Raw genomic sequence first — 22,387 nt, 5'->3', positions numbered from 1 at the left:
TGCTGAACCATTAATATTACTTTTTACCTCATAAGGCTATGAAAACATGACAAAGGATAAGCAGGGAATGAAGTTTAGAACAAAGTTGAATGAGAAAAGTAAGATCAGATCTGACCCGAATGTCTGAATATTATTATTAAGTATTACCTTTAAACTTCTCCAGTATTCATATCTAAGAACATAAAATATTTTCACAATACAAGTACATTTAGCATAAGCAAATGTTTAAACAAAAGAACGAGGAATTTTAATGAAGCACCCTCAGGAAAATGTTTAAACTTTGCCCTTAAGTTTACTTTGTTCACTAATAGGCTTCTATTTCTAGTACTGAGTAGGAAGGATAGGTTCAATGTGTTAATAAGGAAAAAGTAATACTATTTAATTAATTCTGGCTGAACACACATGGTTTAATATACTTGGCAATATCATTCTATCACATGATATGATAATTTAATGGAACTTTTTTATTTAAATTGCTGGCAAGTTTATGAAATTATAAAGCAAATAGGCCATGCACTTGGGTGTAATTGACTGTATAAATGTGTTTTATACTATACTGTTGGCAAATTAGCCAATCCCTGTCACAGAATCAATTATTATCTAGCTGTATTCTGCAAACACAATAGCAGAAATACAGCATTTGCAGAAAAAAACCCCCCCTATAATTGTTAATCTTACATTCTGCATCTTAAAGTCAGGCAATAAACATTCATACACTGTATAATCATCTCACAATAAGGCTGCTGCCAAATGAGTGCACATTTAAAATTCCTTGTTGAAGAAATTCCTTAACTGGAGGTGCTGTTTTTGTTTTTATTTGTCTTTTCTTCTTCAGATCAGTGAAGTGAGTAATACATATGTCAGTGACTCAAAAGATATAAGGCTTGACTGCATGACTGAAATTTCCAAAGCTACTTAAAGGGACTTGGACACTCAGTTTCTCTTGGAACTGTGTTCACTCTAACCCCCACCTAATGACGGTTCTGATAATCTGGGTGCTGTACCAAAAATTACAGGATGTTGTCGTCATGGTTTTAATGCATGCTGTTTTCAGACATCAGCGAAGGTTTCCGAGTGAACTGGACATTTAAAATAATTTCTTCTGGTTCCACTAATAATAGGAAGTTGTTTCACTCTTTCATATATCTCCTTCCAAGCAGGCCATATTTAAATCATAAGCAATGTTTAACATAACACTTCTTGATGGTGTAAATAGCATAACAACTTCTTGATGGTGTAAACATAGAAACAAAATATACCTGCTCTGTTACAAAATCCAAAACCTGCTGTTCTTGTAGAATGTAGGAAATTGCAGTGGTTCTGAGCAAGTAAGAGTCAAGATGTCCAGACTACCGTGTCACCAGCATTCCTCCCTGTTTCTACATCTCTGCTGAGCAAGGATGGGATAAGCAGCTTTATGGATTTATGAACTGAGCAGCCATTGAGCACCTACAAGCGGTTTCACAGGGCAGATGTGATAGTGCTTCTGTTCACTGGAAAGAAACAGTGCAAACCTGTAGGCAGATGGTTTAGCTCCACTTATGAATGTTACCCTGTACCCATATGGGGGGTTTTGTACCATGATCTGCACTGCAGCTACAAAGTGAGGGATGTTCACTGCCATTCAGGTGCATGGAATTGCACCTTACGTGGGCATCCTTCAACTAACTTGTGCACCAAAGCAGTCCAGGTGTTTTAGCAGGCAGCACAGGCCCAGCAGAAGACTGACAGGTTCTTGGAAGCTGAAGCTCACACTGCTATGTCTTCAAGACTACAGAGTCACAGCCTATAGGATATAAAGCTTTCTCAGGGAAGCCTGTGCATGCCTGTGAACAGATGCATGGTAGATATCCCCAGCACCCTTAATGACATGCAGAAAGCAAGTTGTTTAGAGCTTTGAAAGGCTCTGCAATTCTTTTACGTATCTTTACAGCACTTATGTGGGAAAATACCACCATCCAGCTGAGAGTCATCAGAAATATTCTGTTGTTCTAGGGCTCCAAACTCAGCACTCTCAGTCTCAGCTCCATTATTTACCTAGACATTATTCTTTCCATGGAACCAAATTACTGATACCAATTTGAAAACAAATCTGTCAAAAGGGAAGATATCAACCATGTGCTTCTCTCTTAGAATCAGCCCCACTGAGGACACTCATGAATATGCTGTACATACTTCTTATGAAAATGAACCATGATCCAGCTACTAGTCCTCTTAGAATAGTACTGCTTCCTGTAGTTTTTAAGTACTCATTTACTGTCCATTCCTGCGTTCCTTATACTAAACCTTTAGATCAAGAACTTTCCTGACTACAGGGTCTCTTGACTTTAATGTTCCCATTCAAACTGTGCTGGTTTCTAAGTTTCAGGCTCTGATCTGTACTCAGATCTTAAGTTAGGACACACTGTTTTTTTGTCTAAATCCTACTCTCCTATAAATGTTAAAATCACAAGCCTGAAGTGGAATTGCGTCCTGAGCTTCTCAAGCAATACCTATGAAAAGTGCATGGTTTGTTTTATTGAAAAGCAAAGCTCTAGCAAAAAAGGATGAGAGAAATGAGAGAGGATGAGTAGAAGGGTGAAAAAGCAGAAGGTTTCTGTCATTATCAAACTTTGCCAAATTTGTTTTCAGTCTTGTTCCACTTCCTTATCTGTTTAATTCCCTCTGGCTCTCCTGGTACAATTTTGTCATCTCTATTTTATCCAGCTTTAGTGATCTCACTTGCTGGTGAAGTAATTTTGAACTCTTGTGCCTGAAAATATAACTTTAATTACATGTAAAGGAAGAAATATATCAAGTTTGGGGACCAGAAGCTATTAGTCATATTAAATGTACAGCTGAAATTTTAGAAAGAGTTGTGCCAGTCATGATTGCTAAAATATAAATCTTTGGCTGTGTGATTCATTCTATACTAGGAATCTTAGAGATAATGGCAGCACCCTGTATTATAATTTTTAAATTACACATGGCTGGAACATCTTACAGAATAACTTGAAAGAGGGTTATAAAGATACACTGAGTGCGTTGTCAGGAAATAAAAACAAGTGAGATTAAGGCACAATAAATGCCTCCAAATGGAAGATCTATATTTCAGGATTTTTTCTGGGACACACAAATTAGGGTCTTTTTAACAAAAAAAAATTAATTTAAAAATCATATTATGTAAAGTCACACCACATGTTGAACCAGTTTTAAAGAACAAACAAATCCCTCCCCTCCAAGACCCCAAACCTAAACAATCCACATAATTATCACTGTTTCCTTGGAAAGAAAACAGTGAGGAAATTAACTTAAGGGCTCAATCGCAGTTACTGATCTTGAACAAGAAATGTTTCAAAGAAAATAAGGTAACAGGGAAGGTCGACAACCTCTTTAGAACATGTTGTGGGAATTACATAATATTGCTGCCTTGTTAGCCAGGTGTTAACCAGTGCCTGGGGCTCAGCCCTCTGGGAGAGAAACTGACATCATGTGTATCCATGAGAGCAGTCTTTGTTATTTGAAACAGGGAGCTGATACCTGTGAGTGCCTTCTATCTCAGGATATTCTATGATGCTATGATTTCTAAAAAACAGTTATAAAATCCTGTTTCTCTGACTGCAGCAGGGAAAAAAAATTAAAACACAATAGATTATATCCACCTATAGGCATTCCTCCCCAGCAACATCTCTGTTCAAGTAGCTCTCTGTGCTCGACCCCAAGGCCATTCATATAATTCAGTGATGGAAAGACTCAGAGACATACAGATACTTTCTGTAATACAAAAATTACAGCCTAACTGGAAAGCTGAGATGCTCTCATTGTTTCATTATTTCTATTAACTGCATTAACCCAGTCCTAAGCAAGGACTCCGGTCATGCTAATTTACAAAGAATTGTCCTGCTTTATAGAAAACATTATTTTCTTGGAAAGGACAAATTATAATAATCCAGCAGGAAGACTGCAACATTTTTTCAAGCAGAGAATTTGGATCTTACTCTTCATAAAATAACTTTATAACTCTTGGTTTCATGTATGATGTGGAACCCTCTCTATGGCATGGTGATCCATTTACCATTAGAGATTAGAGAAAGGCTGTGAGCATTGTCTACCTCAACTTTAGTAAAGCCTTTGCCATTGTTTCCCTCAACATTCTCCTGGAGAAACTGGCTGCTCCTGGCTTGAATAAATGTGTAAAGAACTGCCTGGGTGGCCAGGTCCAGAGTGTGGTGGTAAATGGAGTTACATCCAGCTGACAGCTGGTCGCAAGTGGTGTCTGCCAGAGCTCAGTGTTGGGGCCAGTCCCCTTTTGTATCTTTATCCATGATCTGGATGAGGGGATGGAGTGCACCCTCAGTAAGTTTGCAGCTGACACCATGTTGGTCAGGAGTGTTGATCTGCTGGTGGGTGAGAAGCCTCCACAGAGGGATCTGGACAGGCTGGGTTGATGGGCTGAGGGCATTTGTGAGATTTTCAACAAGTCGAAATGCCAGGTCCTGCACTTCAGAAAAAACAACACCAGGCAGTACCACAGAGTGGACAGAGTGCTGGGAAAATTGCCCAGCAGAAAAGGACCTGGAGGTGCTGGTCAACAGTGGCTGAACATGAGCTAGTGTGTGCCCAGGTGGCCAAGAAGGCCAATGACATCCTGGCCTGTATCAAAAATAGTGTGGAAAGACAGCAAGGACATTGAGATGCTGAAGCAAGTCCAGGGAATGGCAGTAGAACTGGTAAAGGGTCTGGAGCACAAGTCCTGTGAGGAGCAGCTGAGGAAGCTGGGCTTAATCAGACTAAAGAAAAGGAGACTCAGGGGAGACCTTATTGCTCTGTACAGCTGCCTGAAAGGAGGGTGTAGGGGAACCTGGTCTCTTTTTTTCAAGTAAGAAGAAGAAAAGGCCTCAGGCTGCACCAGGGGAGGTTTAGATTTGATATTAGGAAAAATTTCTTCACTGAAAGAGTTGTTCATCATGTGAACAGGTTTTCCAGGAAAGTGGTGGTGTTACCTAGAGGTATTAAAAAGATATGTAAATTAGCACTTAGGGACATGGTTTAGTGGTGAACTTAGCAGTGTTAGCTTTACGGTTAGACTTGGTGATATTAAAGGTCTTTTCCAACCTAAAGTCTTCATGATTCTGTAACTTTCAGCAAGAAGATTGTGAGAAATTTAAAAAAATTAGGGAATGTGGGTTGCATTTTCCAAATATGGTTCATATTTGAAAGATTTCTACCAGGAATGAAAAATTGTTTCTCTTACATATAAAAAGTTATCTTTCTTTGAAAGATGGAAAACAAAAAGAAAGTAACGCAATGTGGACGTGCTATATATGTGAAGGTTCAAGTTCAAATAGTTCAAGTTGTGTTTATGTTTCAATGATAAAGCAACCACCTGTGAAATTCCACTTTATTTTTTCTTGTCTTTGAATGAGTGGGAGAGTTATAAATAAAATGTTGTTGTTCAAGGAGGTGCATAAATAAATTGGTATAATTAGGTGTCATAATTAACGTGCCCATTGCTGTTCCAGACACATTTACATAATTGTCAGTGCTAAAATGAAAATAATTGTCAGAATTGCTTCTGTTAAGACTGATAGTTCCTTAGTTTGTATAGTTTTCTGTAAGTATTTGTTTAGAAAATAATCTAAACTCTGAGCATTAAATGACTACATACAAGCCAAAATCTTCATAAGTGAACAAAATTTACCACCCTAGAATTCAGACAAAATGTCTTGCCTGGTATCTTGCTACACATCTTCTGCATAAAGGCTAAACTATGCTTTCAGTGTGTCTGAGACTTGCACATTTTGCCAATGTAGACAGGAAAAATAATTCCTGCTTTCTGAGAAATTACTAGCAAAGAAAAAGCCCTTTAGACTGGTTCTTTGGTGGGTTTTCTTCCCAGTTTGCTTTTATGTGATTAACTACTTGTTCGAGTAGACTTACACAATTAACAAGAACCAGAGGTTTGAGTCTTGTGCCAGTTCATGTAATGCAGCTTTTAGATTACTGCCTTAGAAAAACAGCTCAGATTTAGGCTTAACCAGTCTACGACAGTTTTATTTTATTGAAAATTAAGCTAACCATATATAATAAGTGCAAATGTTTTTATCTAAAGAAGAAATATCTTAGAATAATTATATTTCTCAGGCTAAACAGTTTTGTATTAGTATAAAGCTGTACTTGAGCACAGCTGCAATAATTTAAAATATTGTCACTTGTGTATAGAAATAACAGATTTTATACACCCTCTAAGATCATTTAGAAACAATGAAAAAATTATTCATACACTTTCTATGACTTTTATTGTCCTCAATGTTTTTCCTTCTTCCCTACTCTTAACCTTTGAGATTTCTTTTTTTCTCAAATTAGAAAGTAAAATTCTCTGGGACAGTTTTGATCTATTTAGCAGGGGTCCTAAGGCACAAACAAATAAAAATTAAATAATATTCCAGTAGCAGATACAGTTTTATCAGGGAAGATGGGATGGGTAAGATATAGAGTGTTCGGTTCCCTTCAATATTTATGTCATATTCACTTCATTTGGTACAAGACCATCAATATTGGAGTTAGATTTACACTCTATGTAAAACTAAAGATTTATTTTTAAGTAGTTATCTGACAAAAAAAAAGTAAAAAACAAATGAGACTGGAAGATTTTCACTTACTTTCTATACACATTATTTATATATGTATATATATTCATGAGTGCTTACTACTCATATCTGTATATATTTGAAGAGACTGAGGTAAATTTTTTTTGGAACTGTTTACTCCTAAAAAACCTGTTCTGCTTCATCTTCTGTAATTCAAGAATGAGTTTAAAATGGGCAGTATTCAAAGAAAAATTCTGCATGTCTCTATTTCCTGCATAATAGTGAGAAAGTTCTTACTGAAGAAATATGCATCCATTCTTTTGTTTGTGAAAATACCAGTACACTTCATCACTGAGAGTAGTGAATAAACAACAAAAGCCTTTTGATTAAATTAGGTTAACTTCTCACATAACAGTAATGTAAATGCAAACTTACTATCTCACAGGAAAAAAAATTAAATATATACATCTAAGTAAATACACCAATTTATGACCAAACTCTTTCCTGATTTGATTTTTTCAATTAAACAATATAACTTCGAAATTTGCTTATAATATTTACCTTCTTTCCCCTATTTTTTTCACTTATCTAATTATAACAATATCAGCGGTCATATGAAAAGCCTTTATAGCTAATCTTGATTGACTAAGAATAGGGCTGGCATCAAGGTCTTGGCTATCCTGCTTCCACCTACAGCCCCTCTAGCTTTAATAACATTAAGATTTCTGTGCAATAGAAGATTATCATAATTTTAAATGCACATACTAAACCAAACTGAAATTCTCTCAATTAGTAAGGATATTAAAAAAAAAAAAAAAAGAAGATAGCATAGAGAAGAATAAGTTCCAGATACTCATAAGAACCATGCTTGCTAGGGCTTTCAGGCTGGTTTTACAAAAACAGTTCTACCAGCCCTTCCAAATGGTTTCTGCTGTAGATTTAGGCTTAAGTGGACCTACAGTTTTTATTGTGGAAATACACCATGTCTCCAGTTTTACAGGTACAGCACTACAAAAAACTTGCCAAAAAACATCCTCCAATATCCTTCTAGTGAGCTTTCTGCCCTGGGAACCCTCTGGAGACAAGATTTTCCTTCTACCTCTTTCATGCTCAAAGTAGGCTTTCATCAGCAATTGGAAACAATCTTTTCCCATGAGGAAAGGGGAAAATAAGAATGTTTGTAAGACAAATAGAGTTTAACCTGTGCAGTAGGTCTTAAAGGTAAGGAATACTCATGTGGATTTAATTCAGTCCTGGACAAGAGGAAACCTAGAAAGGGAACTGTAACTTTGTCAGAGAAAACAATTTTAAAATGAGAAAAAATTAACATCTATGGAAAAATGGAAAAAAACCTGGAGGATTATATTTCACTGATCACCCAAATGCTATCTGATAGCACCTGGATGTCACCTGGTACAATGTCCCCTTCAGAGTGAGATTGTTGCCAACACATGGTCAGGTCAGCAGTGTCTTTACCTCCCTGCCTTGAAAACCTCCAAGGATGAAGATCCCATGGTCTTTGGGGAAACACTATATATCCACAGCACTCACTGAGACATTTTTTTAATGTTCAGATGGACCTTTCCAAACTGCAATGTATGACTCTTTCTCCTTGCCATATTATTTGTTAGTACCAAGAACAGCTCCATGTTTATAATTTTATTCAAGTAGCTGTAGGCTTCAGCTGGGTGTCCATTTCACAACCACTCCACCAGAACAAATAAATCCAAACCCCTCAGCCTTTCCCAACAGGTCATGTACATGACAACCTGACCCATATTAAGAAGTTTCTTTGGACTCCTCTGCAATTTCTCAACACCCTTACTAAAAACCCTGCAGTTCTAGACAGAACCTTTAGATGTAGGGGGTTTAACTGTTTGTTTGAAACATAAAAACATTTGGGGTACCTTGGAAATTTAAAAGGTACTTCCTGTGAGTAACAAAAAATAAGGCAACCTTGCTGCCTTATCCCTTCATTTCACCATGAGTTTCAACTTCACATGTTTTGTTGATCTGTTCTATAGATAAGAGGCTACTTTAAAAAGCCACTGTGACAGAAAGAGGACAGTATTTCCAGAGATAGTCATGTAAGGAGTTAGTACCATCAGAGGCCTTTGGTGCAGAATAGCAGAAGATATGATGGGATCTTTCTCCATTACTCCCATGGCTACCAATATGGCCAGAAAAACAGATCTTCCACCAGAGAGTGAGTAGAAAATCACACTGACAATGCAGCCACGTGTAATAGCCATTACCATCATCAGAGAAGAAAAAAAGAGATTAGCTAATATCTTCCATAATTTTAAGATTGGCAATAGCAGTGAGCTTGATGAATGCATTTGATTATCAGCTTGCCCAATAATTGGATTGATGAGTAACATCTTTGGCCATCATGCCAAGCTCTGGTCCACTGCAGCCAGTGATGAACCTGCCCTCATGTCCTTGTGGCTGCTCAGCCCTTGGCTAAGAGCTTTCCATGCCATGGACAATGGCTGGTCTATGCAGCATCTTCACTCAGGAAAGCCTCTGAATTTTTACACAGGACTAAAAGCAACTCTGAAAAGACTTCCAGATGAGACAGCAGTACTAGCAAGGATCTGCACTCTCTTCCCCAGAGGAAGGTTGTAAGAATTTTGCTGTGGAAAGTGTAAAGCCATGTTAGTATGAGGACAGTAAAATCAGTTTTGCTCCAAAGTATCTTCCTTACTTCTGTTGTGATATATGAAATCACTCTTTCTTAAACTAAACAAAAAATGAAAAATGAAAGACACAGTACAGACCTTCACAAAAATGTAGTTCTGACTTCCTTGTCCTTGTTTACCATGGAAAATATCATGCTTTCAATTATTTCTAAATATGTAATGGTAAAACTCTAAGTTCCCTGGGGCAGAAACACTCTTTCACAATACTTTTGCACAGCACCTTGCAAAATGGGACCACATTCCCATGTGGTCTGCAGGGAGTTCTGTAACAAAGTAAATATGTAATACTTCCAAGAATCATATCAAACATGGAAAACACTGCACCACCTACTGCAAAGAGCATTAAAAATGCTAAAAATGTCAACAGAATAAACTTGCATGATGCTCAACATGAAGGCAAGCAGTACATTTTGCAACACAAGAAGAGTGTAAATATGTACTCTAAAGCAGTGAAAACGGCATATGTTGTTTAGGTGTAATAAAATGTAAGGCATGGTTTTTTAGCCCATTATTAAATGGGTGAATATTAAAGAAAAAGTCATTTCTATGCATATGCAATTATTACAGGTATCAATTGATATCTAAATCTTTTGAATATACTTTCATAAAAATTAAATTTGAATTAGTAAGTTAGCTGTTTGTAGGCACTTAAGAATGTTCTCTAAATTTTATCAATATTTTCTAAATTATGTTTAAGAAAGAGGCTATTCCAAAAAAGTAGTCTTTTATAATAGGTAGTCCATCTTGGTCAATTATTCCCATGTGAGTAATAAATCCTCCCTGTTTGCCAACTCAGCCAACAGACATGCTTGACTGAGTCAGGAGAATTGATAACCTCTTTGTAAAAAATCTATTACACACCAGATCAGCATGTCCATAATCTCAGGGTTCTGCATCAACTCATTTTCCTCCTCTGAAATGACCTCACTAGTGAAGGAATCAGGCATTTTATGAGATTGGTAAAGAGAATTTACAGCAATATTTGTTTGGCTGGTTGTTTTATGCAAATTACAGACTCATATCTAACTTCAGGAAACTGCAGGATAACTCTTGCCCCAAGAAAAGACCAGCGTGATGATTTTTTAATTGCCATCAATCTCTTTTATGGAAGCACTAAACAGTGCTTCAGTCATTCAAATCTAGAGTGTCTAGAACAGAAAGTCACCATCAGCACAACCCATGTAATAAGCAACACGTTGTTGGAAGCACCCAGTAGTATCATAAATTATATTAAACTCATCCACTGCCACCCAAAAGCCCTCCCCAAGTGAAGCTTTTACTTCAGTTCTTTCTTTTGCCAAGCCCAACTCTTCTATATTGAGATAAGGTTGCTCTCCAAACCAAGTCTTGAGAGTTATGAGAAAGGGTAACTGATTTTCAAAAATAAGCAAGCCAAGGTACCAAAACAGAATAGCAAAAGAAATATAATTACTAGAGTCTGCTATTAGCAATAGGAAGGCATAACTAGGAAAGCATAAAGTCCTACGCTATCCTGAAAGGGCAATCTCTGATGACAGGAACTTATTGGCATTTTCAGCTGCGTAGGCTTTATCACACCTACTCTACTTAGTGTGACGGACACTTCATGTCAGGGACTTCGATGTCATTCAGGCTGATGGGTTTAGAGATGATATATCTTTCTTGCTCTGGTTAGGAACAAAATGTACAAAGAAATTCTGTGGTCACACTGTTCAAAGTTAAGTGCAGACCAGAGGAAAAAAAGTTAATGTGCCTGACTGCAGTATTTGCTCTTAGCATGCAGTTGCAAGCTTTGAAAGTCCCGTTTAAGTATCTCTTTTTTAAGATAAATACCTATTAAGTAATGTATATGCACAAGCTGAAGTGTTAAATGGTTTGTTGAAACCTATTAGAGTACACAAGATGATAAACATAAATTATAGCTAATATACTGCACCAGTGATTTTTAAACATAAAAATTACTGACACTGTAAAAACACACTTGAGTCATCGTAGCAGCATAATAGCACTAATCCATGTTTATCCAACCGTGCACTTTTCAAAAACAACACAAACCTCTAATAAATGCTTTGGCTTCACCTTGACAACTTATATGGGTTATTGCCTCGTTCATGCCTGGATAACCATGTGTTATGACTTAAATGTTCTTTAATATCAATTTATGCCTTGAAGAAAAAGGATTGAATAACATAGTGTACATATGGTTCAATTTATTACAGCAAAACAATCATTTTAGTTTGAAGATATTTTCTCATGGTGCATATCATAGAAATCTTATTCAATAGAGCTCTCAATAAACCAGATTTTTTATGTCACAATAAATGAAACTAAGGCAGCTAATTGTTGCTAAGATTCTAAATAGATGAGTCTATTTGGCTTTCTTGTCAATCAAGAAATAAATTCCTTAACACTTGTATTTCTGGATTCTAATGTCTCTAATTGGATTTTACACTATCTGATTAACGACGTAGTTTATAGACTACTGTAAAAAAATGTGATACTTAAAAGTGGAAGAGGAAATTGTGGATTGTCAGCATTTATGGAAAAGGCCAAGACAACATTGAGTAATTTAGCATTTTTGCAAAATGGCAAGGAAAAGCATAAAACCTGGTCAGTGATGCCTCATTTGTGGTACTCTTGTTGTGTGTCTGTGATACAAAAGAAGACCCTGGAGTGCTATTCTGAAGAATATTAAAATATGTAATAGTCTGTACTGAAAATGGATTGCAGTTCCAGGAAATTACAAAATAAAAAAGAAATCCAAATTTTAATTTAGAACCAAAAGCAAAGAATAAGCTAAAAATTCAGCCACAGAATCATGGTGAATTAAACTTGCAGAAAGTACAAGCACAAGGTAGAAAAGAATGCCACAAAATAGCCTTGTTACTTCTGCAGTACCAATTTTTACTGACAGTCTTATTTTCATGAACTCTCCATATTTTCCAAAAATGTTTCTGGCAATCCTTCAGACAGAAAGATCTTCTCGTATATGAAGAGAAGGCAATCCTAAATGCGCTATGGCTGCAGATATGCAAGTGTGGCTTTTGCCATGTAATTGCTATTGGAAGATGAAGACTGGCTGGAAGCTAATTTAAAACCATGACGACAGAAGAATCAGCAATGGCTGTGGGCATTACAGCTTTTTACCCAAAAATAAAAAGAGCAAATTAAACTAAATTACATCAAGTTAAAAACCAGTGAATTAAACAAAAAAAAGCAAAAAGTAGAACTCCAACATAGAACACCAAGAATCTCAACAAAAACCCCAAAATTTATCCCCAATGTTAAGCAAAAAAAGTAAAACAAAAATAAAAATGCCAAAATAAAACCAAGGAAAAAAAGGTGAACAAAAGTAAACAAAAAATAGGAAAGACCTTCAAAGCCCCAACATACAACAACAGCAATACAAAAAGAAACCCAAATTGAAAGTTAAATAAAAATTAAAAGCCAAAACAAATAAAACAAAATAAAGCAAACAAAAAGTAAACAGAAAACTCTATTAAAACCCATCAGAAAATGAAAGGTAAACAAAAAAAACTTATAAAAGGCAAACATATATAAAACACCAAAGTAAACAAATAAAATCAACCAAAAAAAACCCTAATATAATTGAATAGAAATAAAATAACATAAAAACCCCAAAACATAAACCAAAGTAAAAGAAAAGAACTAACCTAAAACCTCTATGTAAAGCCCTACAGAAAACCCTTAATGGATAAAATCAATATAAAACCAAAAAACTTAAAATCAGAAAGTAAACAAACAAAAACTGCTCATGAAAGTTGAAGTAAACTCAAGACAAATTAAGAAAAACCCAGAAAAAGTAGAATCCTAACATAAAATATCATAAACTGTACAACAAAGTAGAACAAAAAAGAAAAACACGCCAAAATAAACAAAAATAACCTGAAATAAAATGTAAAGCCCAATGTAAAATATAAAACAAAACAATAAAAATCCCAGAATCATAACGATGTAAAAGAATGAAAACCCAACAAAATAAATTAAAATGAACAACAAAATCCCAAACAAAAATTATAAGTCCAACTTAAAAACACAAAATCGCCAGTGTAAGATCTCAACATACACCCCAGTGTAAAACCCCAGCGTAAAACCCATCACAAAACAAAACATAATATAAAACTAAATACAAAATTTTAAAAAGTCAAGAAAAAAACAAAGTATTCCAAAGTAAACAGCAAAGTACAAGTAAAATGTAAAATCCCAATCTAAAAGCCCAGTAAGTAAATGTAAGAGAACCAAAGAAAAAAGTAAACAAAGAACTCCAAACAAGAAGCTCTAGTGTTAAAACAGTGATAAAACTAAAGAAATAAAGAAATAAAACTAAATAAAAAGAAATAAACTAAAGAAATAAAAAATCAAACCTAATTAAAATAAAAAAAGTGAAGTAAAACACAATACAATAAAAAATAATTAAAAGGTAAAGTAAAATGCATTTTAAAAATAAAGTAACTTCACAGAATGGGTAAGGTCGGAAGGCACCACAGTGGATCATCTGGTCCAACCTTCCTGCTCGAGAAGAGTCGGCTGACAACACATAGCACAGGACCACATCCACAAGGTTCCTAAAATCTGCAGTGAGGGAGAATCCACAATCTCTCCAGGCAATCTGTTCCAGTGCCCAGTCGCTGGCACAGGAAAAAAAAAGTTCTTCCTCATGTTCAGGCAGAATTTCCTATGCATCAGTTTCTGCCCATTGCCTCTTGTCATAGTGTCTGGCATCACCAAGAAGAATCTGGCTCCATCCACTTTCAGATCCACACCTTTCAGATACTTGTATGCCTTGACAAAGTCCACTCAGTCTTCTCCAGGCTAAACAGGCCCAGCTCAGACTTCCCAAGAGAGGTGCTCCAATCCCCTACACATCACAGCCCCTTGCCCCAGGAGCTCCAGGTCTCTCTTGTGCTGAGTAGCCCAGAACTGGACACAGCACTCCAGATACGGCCTCACTAGGAGACCACATATAGTTGAGCAGAGGGGCAGGATCACCTCCCTTGACTTGCTGACAATGCTCTTCCTAATATACCCTAGGGCACACTGCTGGCTTGTTATCCTCCAGCACCCCCAGGTCCTTTTCAGCAAATTGGCCCCAGCCTGTACTGGTACCCGATGTTATTCTTCCCCAGGTGAAGAACCTTCATTGGCTCTTTTTGAATTTCAGGTCCTTCTCTGTCCATGTCTTCAACATGTTGAGGTCCCTTCTAAGGGCCACACAACTCTCTGAGATATCAGCCACTCCTCCCACTTTTGTGCCATTGGTGATCTTGTAGAGATCTTGCATCTGCTCCTTTGTCCAAGCCGTCAATAAACAAGTTAAACAATACTGGGCCCAGAACAGAACTCTGGTGAGCGCCAGTAGTGACAGCCCTCCAACTGAACTCCGTGCCACTGATTACAGCCCTCTGGTGCAGCCAGTTCTCAATCCACCCCACTGTTGACTCATCCAGTCCACTCTTCCTGAGTTTGCCCATGAGGATATTGTGAGAGACAGAGTCAGAAGCCTTGCTGAAGTCAAAGTGACAATACTCCCTGCTCTCCCCTCACCCACCCAGGTATTTGTTTCACTACAGAAGGCAGTCAGGTTAGTCGAACATGATTTACCTTCAGTGAATCCACATTGACTACTCCTGATCAGCTTCTTGTTATTCATGTTGATAGAGATGGCCTCCAAAAGGAGGTCCTCCACCACCTTTCCAGGGATTGAGGTGAGGCTGCTCGGCCAGTAGTTCCCTGGGTCCTCCTTGCCCTTTTTGAAGACCAGGGTGACATTTGCTTTCGTCCAGCCTTCAGGCACCTCTCCTGATGGTCATGACATTTCAGAGATGACTATGAGTGACCTGACTATGATGTCTACCACTCCTCTCAACCCTGCTGGGTGCATCAGGGCCCATGGAGTTGTAGATGCCAAGTTTATTCTGGTGTTCCTTAACCAAATTGTCATTGATCAAGGGAAGGTCTTTCTCCCAGCATTCATATACCCTGGACTTCTGGGTCAGAGATCCCTGGGGACTGGTCTTATCAGTAAAGACTGGTAAATTCTACAATACATAATCTTTACCTGAGTAAATGTGTGGGCCTAAGAATGCAATCTACAGCAACCAACAGAGTGAATGAGGAAAGAGCTAAGAAACACTGTAAAAATCTTCACAGATGAAGTCCTACAAGTATATTCCATCTGCACTTCAGATAAAACTACAAAAGAGAATCCTCTAAAAGTAGCCTAATTTATGAATAATTTCAATTTTTTCTTTTTCTCAGAAACTAATTCAACTTCTCTTGTAAGAGATAGTATCAGGATATTTCACAATTTCCAGTGCACTTATCTTCACAGTATCCTTGAGCTATAAAAGAAGCATAACTACTGACACTGTAACAGAGAAATCAGGGAGACAGCCACAGTCATTGAAGAAGACTAGGAAAATTTAATAAACTGGTTGGTTCTAAGAGTCTTGTCAAGAATCTGAACCAAATGGTTGCATTTTTTCTTCCTCCTTTCTCACATTACATGCTGCAATCTGTTTGTCTCCTTTCGGTAAAAGAAAGAAAGGCAATCAGGGGTTCAGTCAGATAAATCAGTAGGAATGAATAGAAGGAAAGAACACCGTGAAACAAGTAATTTGAAAGGAGCTTAAGTGAAACAAAAAATTTGTTTTGAAAAATAACTTCCTTATTTTAAAGAAGAAAACAGACACAAGACCAAGTAGGCAAGACTACGAAACAAGACAGAGTGCTTATGGCTGTAGATCTATTCAGGGAGAAACTAAACTACCTGTTGTCTGTCCTGGCTTGCTACATGACTGAAGAAAGAGAAATGACAACAAAGAGCATTGCTAGCTCAGCTGTGAGCCAGATACATCAGCAACCGTGGGGCAGTGCACTTGTCAAACAACATTCTTCTCTTCCCCCTCTTAATCCTGGGTTTCTAAGACCTAGGATAATTCAGTGACAGCTTCTGCTTTATATCTTTGGCAATGTATATTAAATTAGTGTAAAGATTTTACTTAACTACAGCTTGCCAGCCATAGTTTCACATTTCCTAAAGTTCCTGATATATTTTCTATTAGTCCCACATTTTGCTGAGATCAGGGATTTCTGTCTCTGAAAAATAAACCCCTATATTTTAGTAATTTTGTACACTATAGTACACACAAACGTGGCTGACTTTACAATTTAAAGAGAAATGTTAAAGGAATACATAGAAACGCATCATGAAAATAGAACTTTAAAAAAGTATTTAAAAAAACAGTGAAATGTGGTTCTGGCACTGTCCCCTCTGAACGGTGACACTTGTACAGTCATGCTATTATTTTTTCTTCAAAAAGACGGATTTTTAAACCAATTTTAAATTTTTGCAGAAGGTAAAATATGAATGTGTCATGGCTTGACCAGGAAGTGAGTTTCTGGGAAAGTTATGGTCAAACCAATCAGTGGCCAGATTTTAAATTGGCACCTGGTGTGGCCAATGGGGACTTGGATCTGAATGCTAGGAGGGGATTTGAGTGTAAGAGGAGTGAGGGGAGGAAGAGTGTTTTCAAAGTGTTCCATTGTGGATTGTTGTGTGGGTTTCTTTCTTTTTTTTTTTTTTTCCTTTTTGGGTCTATTTAGATTAATGAAGGGTTGGTTTTTTCCCTCCATTTCCAAGTTGAAGCCTGCTTTGTTCTGTTCCTGGGTCACATCTCACAGTAACCATTTTGGAAATACACCTTTCATGGGGGCACTGGCACTGTGCCAGAGTCAATCCATGACAATGAGAGTGTTAACAAAGTCTATATTAAGATCTGTATTATATGTTTCATGAAATAGCTTTATAAATTACTGTAAATATTATTTTTTATTTGTGTATAAAAGCATAAGAATTTATTTGCTAGTGTTTCTTGGTTTTTTGGCTTTTTTTTTTTTTAAATCATTTTCTAGGTGTAACTTTGGCTGGGATTTTTTGATACAAGAGCTGCTTATATTCTAATTTAAGTCAGTCTTTTCAGGGATAGTTCCAGAAGCTGGATTTCACCCTAGCACTCTTCAAAACAACCATTCCCACCCTAACAGCTAATACTCATATATATGCCATAGCAGAAAATGATTTATTTTAAATGTTAACCAACCTATGAGAACTATGACCAAGCAGATGATAGCAAAAGCATCATCTAGCGTTTTTATTTAGAATGAGGTTTCCTTGAACAAAAATAGTCCAGGAGTAGAAATACTGAAGTCCACATATAACCTCATTTCAGTCAAATACTCTGCTGTAAACAAAATCTTCACACTTTTGATCTCTGATTTTACTCTTGTAACTTCATTGCATCTGCATTTCTCACATGAAAATTTACAAAGTGTCTCACCTGACAAAAAAATCAAAAGCACATTTAGTTTTTCCCGACCAAAACAGGTGTGTTAATCAACTATCTGCAGCTGTTGTAGATGGCAGAAGTCATAAATAAAAAAAAAGGATGACAAAAAAGAGAAAAAAAAACCCCAAACAACCTGTTTGAATTCTTCTGCAGCTGCAGAGGATGTGGGACCAGATTCTGACATGAACAAAAAAAAAAAAAAAAAAGAAGTCCAAATTCTAGATACACCAACTCAGAGGAAGAAAATTTTTGGTGATTTAGAGAATGTGTTACCTTTATAGCAACTTTACTTTCAAATCTCTCTTGCAAGGACCCTAGCTACGTAAAGGCCTGCTGAATCTTCTGTTGGAGTAAGTTCAACACAAATATTAAGACTCATATTTTAGGTCCCTGATATTGACATTATTCACAAATGGTCATTTCTTACACAAAGTAAACTCAACCAAGACCCAAACCTCTACTATGTATTTTTTTTTGAGTGGTCTGCAATGAGGGGCCTTCTCACAGGACAACAGCTCAAAGACTGTTCTGGAACCCTATGCCTACAGAGAACAATTGCTTCTCTGCCACTTGGTAGCAGGGTACCTCCAGTAGCTCCTGGTTTTCCAGCCACACAGATAAAACAGTCACACAGATACCAAGGAGGTACCACAGCAATGCACAATGAGAATGACATCCAGACTGGGAATGTGGATCACTTACTGGTACTGAAGACAGCTACAATTTTATACCACCTTGTGGTAAACAAAAGCTACTGCAATAGTCAAGAGTACATTTTCTTTAAATTCTTCAGGCCATCCATATTTTGATGCTGCTGAGCCTTAGTACAGGTCCTTGATGCTTCAGGTAGTTGAAGAAAAAGCTCAAACATAAAAATAATTTCATATGTTTCCACAGCTTCCATCTTCACTCTATCCCCATCATCCAGTGACATACACAAATGGAACATTGGTAAATCACTTGAAAGGTCTAGTAAGCTTACGCATGCAAAAAACGTAGTTCTTCCTCTTCAGAGGGAATCTGAACATTTAATATATGGGGACCAGTAAAATATGAGTTCTGAAAGACATATTATCTTTATTTTTTTATAACCAGGGTAATCCCATGGGCTCCCCTCAGTAGATTTTTGTCTTACTCTCTTTGAGAATCAAAGTAAAAATGCAGAAGTGTCTTTTCCACTGTTTTTACTTATGCATTTATTCCAAGCTCTATAGAATATTTCTAAATCAGAAAATTCTAAGTTGGCATATCGGTCTGCTACTTTTTAATTCAGAAATCAAGTGTTCAGAAGAACATTTAAATTTAGGGTATTACTCTTCCCTGAAAAGGAAAGGAAACAGAGCAGTTAGTTGGGGTTTTGCTGTTCCCAGGTTCAGAGCAGTGGTGGGAACTGAGCCTACAGGGAATTCTGAAGACTGAACAGGAAGATTAATGGTCCATTGTAATAACTGTGTTAGCATTTGTCTCTGAAAGTAGTAATTTTGATTCATGTTCATAAAGAATATGAAATATATTTTAAAGCGTTACATTGTTTTCTTGCCATGTGGAGTAAATTTCAACCTATTGAGTGTAAAGGTTTATAACAGAAAGACAGAAAGATTTAAATATAATGCAGAAATATAAAAGAAATAAGTAGTATATAATATAGAAAGAAAAGCCTGAGCACTTCTCTAATGAGTATCGTTTAGATGGACAAGAGACTCCTTAATATTTGCTTATTCTTTTCCCAGATTTGGAAAGTTGTGTAATTGACTAAGAAACATGGGAAATTAGACCATATTTTACAAATGTGTAAAGCACTATATGGTACAAAAACCTACTAGGCCAAAATTTTTCAAAAATTTCCAACTAATTTAGTAATAGCATGCTGAGTTACTTGACTGTAATGAAAATATTTTATGGTTTTCTTAGAACAAGCCTTAGTTACACAGTAATAAGGACTAGCCAGTCCAGGACAACAATTTTATTTTCTTTATATGTTTGATTTTCTCAGTGCTAGTACTGACATGAGATTGAAAACCTGTTGGGTACATTGGGACTGTGCAGGGCGAAAAACCCTAAATCTACTGAAGATCATAACAACTAACACAAATAACTGTGTGTGATGTGCCATTTCAAATAATAGCTACCATCATGCAAAATAATCTCTTTTTTAAAAATTCACAGTAGATTTCTGTAGAATTTTGTGATCACACATAAAAATAAAAATTTGCATTTAAACACTTGCATTTAACACTTGCATTGAACACTTTGGTATGCTCTTGTGACTTACCATTAATTATCTGGATTATGGTAGTTCCTAGGAATCCTTGCAATATATTTCAGATGTTGGTCAGCAGCTTTACTTTTAGTAACTTTTGTAGTGTTTATCCTACTATAAATATGAACATTACGTCCTGCATTTGACGAAGTCTAGTTTTTGTTGCTTTTTCCCCTCAGAATTACTTCAAACACTGAACTGGCTTTGGAATATTAATGTTTTTTGCCTGTGTGGTAACTCGAGCCCATAAGAGCTGGAAAACTCTAGAATATAATAGTCACAGGTGTTGATACAGTCAGTGCAATACAGATAGCTATTGAATTTCAAAAGAAGCTAGCTTGCTTGATAAGCAAACTAATATAATTATATAGGCTGGGTTTACACAGGAACGTTTGCAGTTGAGATCCATGCTGCCTGTTTTTTGCTGTCCTAATTATTTTTTCCTTTTTCACGGTATGGTTCCCTCTAGTGATTCTTATAAGGAAAGAGGCTACCTGATCCCTTAATCCAGCTAACATTTTATAAAAGAAGATCCAAATTAGTTTTGCTTACACCAGATGCTTTATGTGCAATTGGGTATCAGACAATGGTGGCTGAAATATGAAACACACAAATTCAATGATCTCCTTTGAAAGAATCTCTTACCTGGGGGAGCTAGCATGAAATGAGTTGTTTGCATAGTTGCTGCCACTGTGCAGTCCTGTCTCCTCCTCTTATGCAAACCAATGAATGTGTAAGCTGACTGCCAGATATCCCCAGTGTCAGACTCTGTAACAAGAAATGCAATGAGCATTTGATGGAAGAGAAGTAAAATCAGATTTAGCAGACTGGTTACAGCAGGCAAATATGTTAGCAAATGAACATATTATGCCTAGTAGTTTGAATGCGTTATGGTGATAAATTTGTACAGGTAAAAAAAGATAATAGAAATAGCAGAAAGTACAGATAGAAAAATAAGCCAATAATTAGCTATGCCAATGACTTGCTATATGGCTTTCTGGAAATTACACAACTTCTTATTATGTTTTAGTGTAAGTGCTGTAATATCTTGCCTAAAATATCAATCAAAACATTTTAATATCTCATTGTTTATAAAAGGTTGTGTACTTCTATATTTAAAGAACATACATAGGAACACATCCCGTGAATCAGTAAAAATCTGGTGATTAGTCAAACTACAGTAATGGGATACCAGTTTAAAGAAAAATGTTGAATAGACTGGTATTTTTATATATATCCATGTGCATTTGAAAAGTTAGCAAAACCTAGGTACCATTCCCAGGTAGAAGTTTTCATGCAGTCACCTTGTTTTGAAGGATAAAAGCATTGAATAGTGTGACTGAAGCCCTTCCACACCAGTCACCCTCCGTGCCACAGAACAGTCACTGGTGCATTCAAGTTATTATTATGCAGTCAGAGCCTATAGGAAAAAAGTGTGGAAAGAAGACAGAGGAGTTACCCTAACTAAATTTTTGGTAAATGTTTCCTAGGCATCCACACATAATCAGGATCTAAGTACTCAAGAGACATGACTATCTACCCCAGATAATCAATAAAACACACCCATAATATCTAAGTCTACATCCCAAGTGATGTAGTTCATTTCAACATCCTTCTCCACCTGCCAGTTTCAGAGGTTGATGAACACTGATCACGCTTTGGCATTCAATGCATTTTTCTTATGATCCATATTCTCAAGGCTGCTGCTCGAGTCATAACTAAAGTGCCAATCTTTGCCCCTGTGATTACTTTGCTTCCCATGCTGCATTATTCCTGGACACTGGAGACAGTCATAAGCCCTGACAGGCTGGAAGGAGGTAGACTGAATTCTGCCTGCAAAATATTCTTCTTATAAGCATCCTACAGAGTGCTTTCCTTGCAACAGTTATCCTCAGTAGGACCAATTTCCTGCTGGTCAAATCCCTTTACCCATATTCTGTCTCACAGGCTCCCATCTGTTTGAAGGAGTTCTGTGGATTTTTTACTCTGGACAACAAGCTGTCCACTGCCAACTTGTTGAACAGATGTAGAACCAATTTGGCATCCAGAGGTGCACCTCATCTTCAGACCTCTCCTTCAGGCCTTTCTCCATCAGTTACAGCTGCCCTTCTCATCTCATCACACTCTCATAATAGCAGCATCAACCAGAAATGGGGAAAAAAACAACACTTCTGTTTTGAGACACTACATGTCTGCTCTGTTATGAAGCAAGAAGAACATGGGTTTTAACCATAGGTTTCTTATCAGAGGTAAAAGAGAAAGCATGGGGGAAGAAACAAGATTCCTGTGAAGAAAAGAAAGGTGGATGAAAAAGAAAATCAAGAATAGGGCTTTTTTTTCTTTCCTTAGACTCATTAAGCACAGAGAAAAAAGAGACAGCAGGCCAAGCAGCACTTGTTCCTAATACCAAGGGACAAGTATGCAAAAAGTTTCTTTGGCAAAAGATACCTTTATTGAACATTCTTTTTAAGTGAGCAGCCAGGAGTTACCTACAGAGAACCATAGGAC

Source organism: Pyrgilauda ruficollis, unplaced genomic scaffold (genome assembly GCF_017590135.1).
Source record: "Pyrgilauda ruficollis isolate IOZ18807 unplaced genomic scaffold, ASM1759013v1 scaffold2, whole genome shotgun sequence".
In the NCBI taxonomy this organism is placed as follows: Eukaryota; Metazoa; Chordata; class Aves; order Passeriformes; family Passeridae; genus Pyrgilauda; species Pyrgilauda ruficollis.
The sequence above is the reverse complement of the archived record's forward strand: the minus strand, read 5'-3'. Positions refer to the sequence as shown.